The sequence below is a fragment of the Trachypithecus francoisi genome, unplaced genomic scaffold, assembly GCF_009764315.1.
Source record: "Trachypithecus francoisi isolate TF-2019V2 unplaced genomic scaffold, Tfra_2.0 Lachesis_group6, whole genome shotgun sequence".
NCBI lineage: Eukaryota > Metazoa > Chordata > Mammalia > Primates > Cercopithecidae > Trachypithecus > Trachypithecus francoisi.
In genome coordinates this window covers 89,193,144-89,205,455 of record NW_022681471.1, presented here as the reverse complement: position 1 = coordinate 89,205,455, position 12,312 = coordinate 89,193,144, and the positions used below count along the sequence as shown (strand labels likewise).

General features: G+C 38.0%; 1 protein-coding gene across 3 annotated transcripts in view; it reads right to left on the bottom strand.

The window, feature by feature from the left end:
• The window catches only part of SHROOM4 (shroom family member 4), a 127,305-nt gene that overhangs the window by 74,853 nt on the left and 40,140 nt on the right, over window positions 1-12,312 (bottom strand). The window lies entirely within an intron of this gene.

Here is a 12,312-nt window from a genome sequence, read left to right as displayed (position 1 = left end):
ACAGACATGCACATATTGAAAGGCTGGATATAAATGTACTAATATTGTACCAGTGGGTATTTATCTTTGTGTGGAGGAATTAAGGGTTATTTTATTTTTCATACTTTTAAATCATGTCTAGATTTTATACACTACACATGTATTACCTTTTCAATAAAAAGAGGTTTCTTTTTTGAGACAGAGTCTTGCTCTGTTGCCAGACTAAAGTGCAGTGGTGTGATCTTGGCTCACTGCAACCCCCGGCTCCCAGGTTCAAGAGATTCCCCTGCCTCAGCCTCCTGAGTAGCCGGGACTACAGGCACGCATCACCACGCCCAGCTAATTTTTTTTTTTTTTTGTATTTTAGTAGAGACAGGGTTTCATCATGTTGGCCAGGATGATCTCCATCTCCTGACCTTATGATCCGCCCACCTTGATCTCCCAAAGTGCTGGGATTATAGGCGTGAGTCACCGCAACCGGTCATAAAAAGAGGTTTCTAAAGAAAAATGTCACCATTCTACATGGACATATCATTTACCCAGGCAACTGTCTGACATATTCTTAAATTAGGAATCTGCAATTATACTTGTGATTCCACTTAACTGTTTCAAAGATATAGATTTTTCCCTCAGGGAAATCAGCCTAGAGTCACCAACCTAGCAAAATGCTTTTTTTCCACATAATTTTGCTGCTCGGCAGTGGATTCTTTTGTCTTACTACTTTATAAAAATTCCATCTGACAGCTTTTTACCCTTAATATTAGCACTGGGAGCTATTCTTTGCTGTGAGAGCAGACCAGGGCTGGGAGAACCAGGAGTAAGTTTGAGAGGAGGCCAGGCAAGGGAAAAGGGAGTCAAGTCAAGGTCAGTATCAAGGCCATGCCCAGTGTGTGGATAAAACAAACAAACAAACAAACAAAAAACACTACTCAGGGTCTTCCTGGCTTTAGTTCTTTTCCAGTTGCCTGATAGACTTAATGGGACACAGTTGGCTAGAGAGGGAACAAAAGTACAAGAAAATTTAGTGGTGGTGCTGGAGGTGTGGCAGCAAGTACCATTGTAAAGCCGTCTAACTGCTAATATTTTTATGCAACATTTACAGTTCATAAGGACTTTCATATACACCACTCCATTTCATTATCATAACCTTACTAACTCCACCTCAGAAAAGAAGAAACTCAGGCTTAGGGAGGTGAAATAAATCACATAAGGTTTGAACACAAGTTTTTTGCTTCCAAATTTCTATGTCCCCCCAACCCCCAAATAGTGGTTCTATAAGTTGTACTATAGACCAGCATCAGCATCACCTGAGAACTTGTAGGAAAGAAAATTCTGGGGACCCATCCTCGACCTTTTGAATCAGAAACTCTGGGGGTGGGGCCCAGCAATCTGAGTTTTGTTTTGTTTTGTTTTTATACTTACGTTCTGGAATACATGGGCAGAACGTGCAGGTTTTTTACATAGGTATACACGTGTCATGGTGGTTTGTTGCACCCATCAACCCATCATCTACATTAGGTATTTCTCCTAATGCTATCCCTCCCCTAGCCCCTCACCCCTGACAGGCCCCAGTGTGTGATATTTCCCTCCCTGTGTCCATGTGTTCTCATTGTTCAACTCCCACTTATGAGTGAGAACATGTGGTGTTTGGTTTTCTGTTCCTGTGTTAGTTTGCCTAGAATGATGGTTTCCAGCTTCACCCATGTCCCTAAAAAGGACATGAACTCATCCGTTTTTATGGCTGCATAGTATTCCATGGTGTATATGTGCCACATTTTCTTTATCCAGTCTATCATTGATGGGCACTTGGGTTGGTTCCAAGTCTTTGCTATTGTGAATAGTGCTACGATAAACATATGTGCACATGTGTCTTTACAGTAGAATGATTTATAATCCTTTGGGTATATACCCAGTAATGGGATTGCTAGGTCAAATGGTATTTCTAGTTCTAGATCCTTGAGGAATCGCCACACCGTCTTCCACAATGGTTGAACTAATTTACATTCCCAACAACAGCGTAAAAGTGTTCCTATTTCTCCAAATCCTTTCCAGCATCTGTTGTTTCCTGACTTTTAATGATTGCCATTCTAACTTGCATGAGATGGTATCTCATTGTGGTTTTGATTTGCATTTCTCTAATGGCCAGTGATGATAAGCTTTTTTTCATGCTTGTTGGCCACATAAATATCTTCTTTTGAGAAGTGTCTGTTCATATCCTTCACCCACTTTTTAATGGGGTTGTTTTTTTTCTTGCAAATTTGTTTAAGTTCCTTGTAGATTCTGGATATTAGCCCTTTGTCAGATGGATAGATTGCAAAAATTTTCTCTCATTCTGTAGGTTGCCTGTTCACTCTGATGATAGTTTCTTTTGCTGTGCAGAAGCTCTTTAGTTTAATGAGATCCCATTGTCAATTTTGGCTTTTGTTTCCATTGCTTTTGGTGTTTTAGTCATGAAATCTTTGCCCATGGCTATGTCCTGAATGGTATTGCCTAGGTTTTCTTCTAGGGTTTTTAAGGTTTTAGGTCTTACATTTAAGTCTTTAATTCATCTTAATTTTTGTATAAGGTGTAAGGAAGGGGTCCAGTTTCAGTTTTCTGCATATGGCTAGCCAGTTTTCCCAACACTATTATTAAATAGGGAATCCTTTCCCCATTGCTTGTTTTGTCAGGTTTGTCAAAGATCTGATGGTTGTAGATGTGTGGCATTACTTCTGAGACCTTAATTCTATTCCATTGGTCTAGATATCTGTTTTGGTACCAGTATCATGCAGTTTTGGTTACTGTAGCCTTGTAATATAGTTTGAAGTCAGGTAGTGTGATGCCTCCAGGTTGTTCTTTTGGCTTAGGATTGTCTTGGCTATCTGGGCTCTTTTTTGTTTCCACATGAAATTTAAAGTACTTTTTTCTAATTCTGTGAAGAAAGTCAATGGTAACTTGATGGGGAAAGCAATCAATCTATAAATTACCTAGGCTGTATGGCCATTTTCACGATATTGATTTTTCCTATCCATGAACATGGAATGTTTTTCCATCTGCTTGTGTCCTCTCTTATTTCCTTGAGCAGTGTAGTTCTCCTTGAGGTCCTTTGCATCCCTTGTAAGTTGTATTCCTAGGTATTTTATTCTCTTTGTAGCAATTGTGAATGGGAGGTCACTCATGATTTTGCTCTGTTTGTCTATTATTAGTATATAGGAATGCCTGTGATTTTTGCACATTGATTTTGTATCCTGAGACTTTGCTGAAGTTGCTTATCAGCTTACAGAGATTTTGGGCTGAGATGATGGGGTTTCCTAAATATACAATCATGTCATCAGCAAACAGAGACAATTTGACTTCCTCTCTTCTATTTGAATACGCTTTATTTCTTTCTCTTGCCTGATTGCCCTGGCCAGAACTTCCAATACTATGTCGAATAGGAGGGGTGAGAGAGACCATCCTTGTCTTGTGCCGGTTTTCAAAGGGAATGTTTCCAGCTTTTGTCCATTCAGTATGATGTTGGCTGTGGGTCTGTCATAAACAGCTCTTATTATTTTGAGATACGTTTCATCAATACCTAGTTTATTGAGTTTTTAACATGAAGGGGTGTTGAGTTTTATCGAAGGCCTTTTCTGCATCTATTGAGATAATCATGTGTTTTTTGTCATTGGTTCTGTTTATGTGATGGATTACATTTATTGATTTACGTATGCTGAGTCAGCCTTGCATGCCAGGGATGAAGCCGACTTGATCGTGGTGGATCCTCTAGATGATTCTAATGCACGCTCATAAGTTTGAGAACCATTACTGTACCATACTTTTAAAACAGATTTTCAAGTGACTTCTCCTAAATACTGGCTGCTGCTATTTTGGCTCTTGCGGGGTGCTGCTTTCCAAGGTAGGCTGGAAACCTACCTTTAGCTGTCAGTGCTATGTGTATAATAGAGGGCAGCTGCTTAAAAAGCATGTAGGTTCCAGGGACAGGAATGTTCTTCTTTAGGGTGAGGAAACTCCCAGGACCAAGAGGGCAATTCTTGAATCACAGCTGCCTTTGTCAGGGAAAGATAAATGCTGGTGAGCAGTTGCCATATATGTACTTCCCTGGTAAGGCCTCTTTTCATTAAGGCTTTTGTATGGTTCCACAATGTTTCACATAAGCCCTTGGGAAATCTCTCTTTCTGAGGTATTTATATTCACAAACCTCGAGTTCATCAAGCTGTTCACTTCATTTTCTATACCTTTATTAAGGTTTAGTTGACAAATAAAATTGTACATATTTATAATACACATTTTTTCATATATGTAAACATTGTGAAATGATTAAATAAAGCTAATTTACATATCCATAGCCTCACATACTTATCATTTTTTGTGGTGAGAACATTTAAGATCTACTCTCTTAGCAATTTAAGTATACAATACGTTATTATTAACTACAGTCACTATTCTGTATATTAGATTTCCAGAACGTACTCCTCTTGTTCAACTGAAGCTTTGTATCCTTTGATCAACAGCTCATTTCCTGCCCCACCCCTCCATCCCTGGTGACCACCATTCTACTCTCTGCTTCTATGAGTTGACGTTTTATTATTATCATTATTATTTTTAATATAATTTCAACTTCTATGTTAGATTCAGGGGTGCATGTGCAGGTTTGTTACATGGGTATATTGTGTGATTCTAAAGTTTGGGGTATGAATGATCCTATCACCTGGGTACTAACCACAGTACCCAATAGCTTTCCAGTCCTTGTCCCCCTCTGTCCTTCCCTCCCCTATCTAGTAGGCCCAGTGTCCATTGTTGCCATCTTTATGTCCATGAGTACCCATTGTTCTTACTTATAAGTGGGAGTTAAACATGTGGTATTTGGCTTTCTGTTCCTGCATTAATTTGCTTAGGATAATGACCTCCAGCTATATCTATGTTGCTGTAAAGGACATTATTTCGTTCTTTTTTATGGCTGCATAGTATTCCATGGTGTATATATACCACATTTTATTTATCCAGTTCACCACTGATGGGTACCTAGGTTGATTCCATGTCTTTGCTATTGTGAATAGTGCTGCAATGAACAAACAAGTGCAGGCGTCTTTTTTGGTAGAACTATTTATTTTCTTTTGTATATATACCAAGTAATGGGATTGCTGGGTCAGAGTTCAGCTTTTTTACATTTCACATATGAGATCATGTGGTATTTGTCTTTCCATGCCTGCTTTATTTCCTTAGCATAATGCCCTCCAGTATCATACACATACATGTTGTACAAATGCAGGATTTCCTTCTTTTTTATGGCTGAATAGTATTTCATTGTATATATGTATGTGAGTGTGTATATATTTATTTCACACACACGCACACACACACATATATATATATATACACACATATATATATATATAACATTTTCTTTATTCAGTCATTTGTTGTTGGACACTTAGATTTATTCCATATCTTGGTTATTGTGAATAGTACTGTAATAAACATGGGAGTGCAAATATCTCTTTAACATACTGATTTCATTTGCTTTCGATATATACCCAGAAGTGGGACTGCTGGATTAAATTATAGTTCTATTTTTAGCTTTTTGAGAAACCCTCATACTGTTTTCCATAATGGCTATACTCATTTACATTTCTACCATAGTGTATAAGGGTTCCTTTTTCTTCACACCCTCACCAACAGTTGTCTTTTTGATAATAGACAGTCTAACAGATGTGAGGTGATATGTCATTGTGGTTTTGATTTGCATTTCACTGATGATTAGTGATGTTGAACATTTTTTAAATATACCTGTTGACCATTTACATATCTTCTTTTGAGCAATGTCTCTTTAGATCTTTGGCCCATTTTTTAATCAAGTTATTTGTTTTCTTACTATTGACTTGTTTGATTTCCTTATATGTTTTGGATATTCCTTATCAAAGATGATTTGCAAATATTTACTCCAATCTTGTAGGTTGTCTCTACTCTGTGGATTGTTTCTTTGGCTGTACAGAAGCTTTTTAATTTGATGCAATCCAACCTATTTTTGCTTTTGTTGCCTGTGCTTTTAGGGCCATAGCCAAAAATCTTTGCCAAAGCCAAATGTCAAAAAGTTTTTCCATATGTTTTCTTGTAGTAGTTTTAGAGTTTAAGGTCTTATGTTTAAGTCTTTAATCAATTTTGAATTGGTTTTTATATACGGTGTAGGATAAGAGTCCAATTTCATTCTACATGTGAATATCCAGTTTTCACAACACCATTTATTGAAGAGACTGTGCTTTCCTCATTATGCGTTCTTGACACTTTTGTTAAAGATCAGTTGGCTGTAAATGTGTGGATTTATTTTTGGGCTCTCTCTTCTGTTCCATTGAACTGTATTTCCGTTTTTATGCCAGTACCATACTGCTTTGATTACTATAGTTTTATAGTATATTTGTGATCAGGTAGTATGATGCCTCCAGCTTTTTTTTTCCCTCAAGATTTCATTAGCTATTTGGGGTTTTTTGTGGTTCCTTACATATTTTAGAATTTTTATTCCTGTGAAAAAATGTAGTTGGAATTTTGATAGAGATTGCATTCAATCTGTAGATTGTTTTCGGCAGTATGGACATTTTAATGATCGTAATTCTCCAACCCATGAGCATGGAATATCTTATTTTTATTTATTTATGTCTCATTTATTGTGTCCTCTTTAATTTATTTCATCAATATTTTACAGTTTTTAGTATACAGATTTTTATCTTATTGATTACATTTATTCCTAAGTATTTTAGATTTATTTTGATGCTATTGTAAATGGGATAGTTTTTAAAATTTCTTTCTAAGTTTGTTGTTGGTGTATAGAAACGTTATTGATTTTTACAGGGTAATTTTGTATCCTGCAACTTACTGAATTCTTTTATTATTCTAAGAGCCTTTTGGTGAAGTTCTAGGGTTTTCTGTATAAGATCATGTCACCTACAAATAAAGACAGTTTAACTTCTTCCTTTTCAATTGATATGGCTTTTATTTCTTTTTCTTGCCTAATTGCTCTGGTAGGACTTTCAGTACTATGTTGAGTAGAAGTGGGGAAAATGGGCACCCTTGTCTTGTTCCTATTTTTAAGGAAAAGCTTTCAGCGTTCCACCATGGAATATAATGTTAGCTGTGGGCTTCTCATACATAGCTTTATTGTGTTAAGGCACATTCCTTCTACACCTAATTTTTGAACAGTTTTTTTTTTTTTAACATGAAAGCATGTTGCACTTTGTGAAATTCTTTTTTGTATCTATTGAGATGATCATATGACTTTTATCCTTCTGCTAATGTGGTATATCACATTTATTGATTTGTGTATGTTGAACTATCTTTGCAGTAAGGAAATGAGGAAATTCATTGGGGAGTGGGTTCGGGAAGGTGGGGGTAGGTGAATCTATGTTCCTGAGAAGGAAAATAATATAGCATTATGGTATGTTTACAATGTTCTCCTGAAGTGTAGAGGACTCATTTTTCATTGTATATGCCTTCTGCAAGTATTGCTTTGAAGGAAAAAAAAAAGGAAACACTTAAAAATTAACTTTTACAAACCAAACTAATTCTTTTTTGCTATAGTTTAAACATGTATGTCTTTTCAGCATTCATATTGGGACAAGTTGATGTTATTAAGCGATAAGGCCCTTGGGAGGGGATTAGACATTAAGGGCTCTGCCCTCAGGGATAGTATTAGTGCCCTTATAAAAGGGTTTGAGGAAGAGTTTGCCTCTTTTGCCCTTCTACTTCTTCTGCTATGTGAGGACACAGCATTTTTCCCCTTTGCTCTCCCCTCTATGTGAGGACACAGCAACAAGGCACCACCTTTGAAGCAGAGAATAGCCCTCACTGGATATTGAATCTGCTGGTGCCTTGGTCTTGATTTCCCAGCCTCTAGAACTGTGAGAAACAAATTTCTGTTCTTTACAAATTACCCACTCTAAGGTATTTTGTTGTAGTAGCATAAATGAACTAAGATACCTTCCCACTCTTCTGCTGGTGCTGGTGACAGCCTGAATCATTTACTAAGGTGATAAATCTGGTAGACACTCTGGACTCCCTCCTCTTATTTATCCCTTACACATCTGTCTAATCAGGCACCAAGACTTATTGATTCTACCTCCTAGCCTAGATAATTCTCAAATCTGCCCCTCCACTCTATCCCTGAATCACTTTAACTATAGCATTCATTTTCTAACTGGTTGACCTGCCTCTTTTCTCCCTGCAAAATGCAAATGAATACATCTTTTCAAATCGCAAATCTGGTCTTGCCACTCTCATGCTTAAAATTCTTCACTGGCTTCCTAGTACTTATGGGAAAAGTCCAAATTCATTAGCATGGCAGCCTAGACCTTCCTTGTTCTTAACCACTATTCTAACCTCCCTCCTCTACAGGTACAGGTAGAGGGATAGGAAGGGAACATGATGAACCAGAAATTGACAATAAAAGGGAAAGCCTCCCAGAAATCTTTGTAACCAAGAAGAGTGCTGAGGGCCAGGAGAGAACTTAGGACAAAGAAAAACCATGAATTAGCCATGGGGGAGATCTGGAGGAGCAGTCTGCAGGATACTGCATCCATGTTGGGGAGCAGAGGAGTCTATAAGGAATGTGAATGCACAGCACTCAGGCAGGAGTGCTTTGATGCTGGGGACATTTCCTGTGGAACACTGAAGGACCATGAAACCTTAGGTATTTGACATAATATATAATGTCTACTAATAGTCTGCATCCAGGGGGAAATCCAAATTGAGATCTGGTTGTCAAAGAAAGGTATAAATTGACCCAGATGAAGGTACTTCTAGAGAAGGAATATGATAGCATATTAAAATCATGGAAATGAAAGGGGAACAATGGTGTCTTGAGGGTAGGATATATGAGGAGGAGAAGTGGTGAACAGTAAGGCCAGAGAGGCAAACTGGGCCAGAACATGGAGAATGGTAAAATCAGATTCACATTTTGGAAAGTTGTGTCCACTGGCATTTTGTAGGGAGAAAAGATGCAGGTGGATCAGATAGGAAATGAGCACTATACTCCAAGTGATGTATAATTCAGGGATAGAGTAGAGGGGCAAGTTTGAGAAATGTCTGGTCTAGAGGTAAAATCAGTTACTCTTGGTAGCTGAGACAGATGTGAGGGATAAATAAGAGGGAGTATAGAGTGTCTATTAGATTTTCACTTAGTTTGTGATTCAGCCTGTCACTAGCATCAGCAGAAGAGTAGGGAGGAGAATTAGTTCAGTTTTAGAAAAACTGCAGATTTTTAAGTATTTTAAATTATTTAAAGCAATACTTGCAGAAGGCAAACCATTCAAATAGTACAAAGGCATATACAATGAAAAAGGAGTGCCCCATACTCCAAGGGAAACCACTTTTAACAGTTTGTTATCCCTGAGCAGCAATATGGCAGAGTGTGAAGAACATAAGCTCTAGAATAAGACTGTCTGGATTTGAGTCTACCATTTCCAGCTGTATGTCCTTGGGCTAGTTATTTAACCTCTCTGCCTCACTTACATTATCTCTAAAATGGGAATTATAATAATGGGACACAGAAAAGGCAAATTAAAATACTGCTTGGAATCTTGCCGTTGGTGCTTAACAATATATATTGGAGATAATTCCGTATCCACATACACTTTTCTTAAATAAATTTTAAATAACTGAATAGTATTTTACCAAGTGATTATTTTTATAGTTTATTTAGCCTTACTCAAGTAATGACATGAAGCTGTTTTTGCTAACACAAATAATGTTGTGATTAATACCTTTTTACATGTCTTCACACACATACATGATTATATATTTTATAGAAAGTCCTACAAGTGGAACTATGGGTCAAAAGTACATAAATGTTAATTGTGATAAAATATACTAAGATCCAAAGAGGTTATGCTAATTACACTTCCAACAATGTATTAGAGCAGTGCTTTACAAACTTTCATATGCCTACAAGTCACCTGGGGATCTGATTAAAAGGCAGATTCTGATTTAGTAGATCTGAGATGGAGCTGAATTTCTAAAAAGTTCTCAGTTGATGCAGATGCTGCTGATCCAAGGACCACACTTTAAGTAGCAAGGTATAAGAGCACACGTATTTCTCCACATGCTTGCCCCCCCCAAAAAATGTATATTAAACGCTCTGATTTTTCCAATTCTGATAGGTGAAAGTTATGTCTCGTTGCGTAAATTAATCTATACTGCTTAATTAAGTGTTGAGTCTCTCTCTCTCTCTCTCTCTCTCTCTCTCTCTCTTTCTCTCTCTCTCCTCTCTCTTTCCATCTCTCCCTCTCTTTCCCTGAGTTAGGGTCTTGCACTGTTGCCCAGGCTGGAGTGCAAGGGTGTGATCACAGCTCACTGCAACCTTAAACTCTGGCTCAAGTGATGCTCTCTCCTCAGCCTTCTCTGAGTAGCTGGGACTATAGGGCGTGCACCACCATGCCTGGCTAATTTTAGACTTTTTGTTAAGACAGGGTCTCACTATGTTTCTCAGGCTTGTCTTGAACTCCTGGCCACAAGCAATCCTCCTGCCTTGGCTACCCCAAATGTTGGGATTACAGGCATGAGACACTGTGCCAACATAGTATCTTTTCATTTGTTTTTATAAGCCCACTTTCTTTTGGTCTGAACTGCCTGTTCAGGTTCTTTTTTCCTCTTTGAATGGTTTGTTGGCATTTTCCCGTTATTCTCAAGAGCTCTTTATATATTATATATTAAGGGAGCCAGCCTCTTGCCATATCAGATGCAAAACCTTTTCCCCAGTTTTTTTTCTTTGGATTTTATTTTTGTATTTTCTGGTGCTTTAAATTTTAATTTTGTGTTGTCAGATTTAACAGTTTCTCTTTTATGGCTTCCAGGTTTTTTTTTTTTTTTTTTTTTGGTTGTTTTTTGTTTTTGTTTGAGACAGGGTCTCATTCTATCGCCCAGGCTGCAGTGCAATGGTGCGATCTCCACTCACTGCCACCTCTACCTCCCGGATTCAAGTGATTCTCATGCCTCAATCTCCCGAGTAGCTGGGATTACAGGCATGCACCACCACACCTGGCTAATTTTTGTATTTTTTGTAGGGACGGGGTTTTGCCATGTTGCCCAGGCTGGTCTCAAACTCCTGAGCTCAGGTAATCTGCCTACCTTGGCCTCCCAAAGTGCTGGGAATACAGGCATGAGCCACCGCACCTGGCCGGCTCCAGGTTTTGTGTTTTGTTTAGAAAGACTTTTCATATTTAAAGATAAAATAATATACTAAAAGTTATACTAAACAATGTCTTTGAATCATTATGGTTAGACTTCATTAGGGCTTACTGATCAGTCTATTCATGTGCTAGTGCCAAAGTATTTTAATACTGTCATTTTATAATATGCTTGAACAGGACTAGCTGCTTTGTCTTTTATTCCTCTTTTATTCAGACCTTTCTTGACTAATCTTACATATGTACTTCAGAATCAGTTTGGCATGTGGATTGTAGTGTGTCTGGAGGACAACTCTGTGTGTAGAACTCTAACATGCAGTTGAAAATGATCATCTGGAATCTGGGCATGTGGTCTTCCCTAGATATAAAAATCTGGGAGTCATCAGTGGTACCTGAAGCCCCTCGATAAAAGTTCATAGAATAAGAAAATGAGGCTGAGATAGAACTCTAGGTTAGTGGTTCTCAAAATTCAGTTCCCACACCAGCAGCATCAGCATTATCTGAGAACTTCTTGAGCTCCTACAAGATCAGAAACTCTGGAGAGAGGGGAGGAGCAGTATGTTCTTTCATATAAACTCTCCAGGGAATTTAATGTACATTCAAGTTTGAGAATTACTGTTCTAGGGTATATCTATGCATAAAAGACAAATTAAGGAAAAAGAGCTCAAGATAACTAGCAGTAGGAAAACAAGGAAAAGAAGTGTTATGCACTGGGCGTGGTGGCTCACTCCTGTAATCCCAGCAGTTTGGGAGGCCAAAGAAGGCGGATCATGAGGTCAAGAGTTCGAGACCAGCCTGGCCAACATAGTGAAAACCCGTCTCTACTAAAAACACAAAAAAATTAGCCAGGTGTGGTGGGGTGCACCTGTAATCCCAGCTACTCGGGAGGCTGACGCAGAAGAATCACGTGAACCTGGGAGGCAGAGGTTGCAGTGAGTGGAGATTGCACCATTGCACTCCAGCCTGGGTGACAGTGTGAGACTCCATCTCAAAAAAAAAAAAAAAAAAAAGTGTTCTGGTAATAAAAGAATACAAATTTCTAGAAAGAAGTGCTCAACAGTGCCCAAAGCTGCAATGATGAAGCAAAATAATATTTATTAAGCAACTACTATTTCCAAAGGGCTTATGTATATCAGCTCATTTACTCATGTAATAAAGTAAATATCATTATCCCCATTTTATA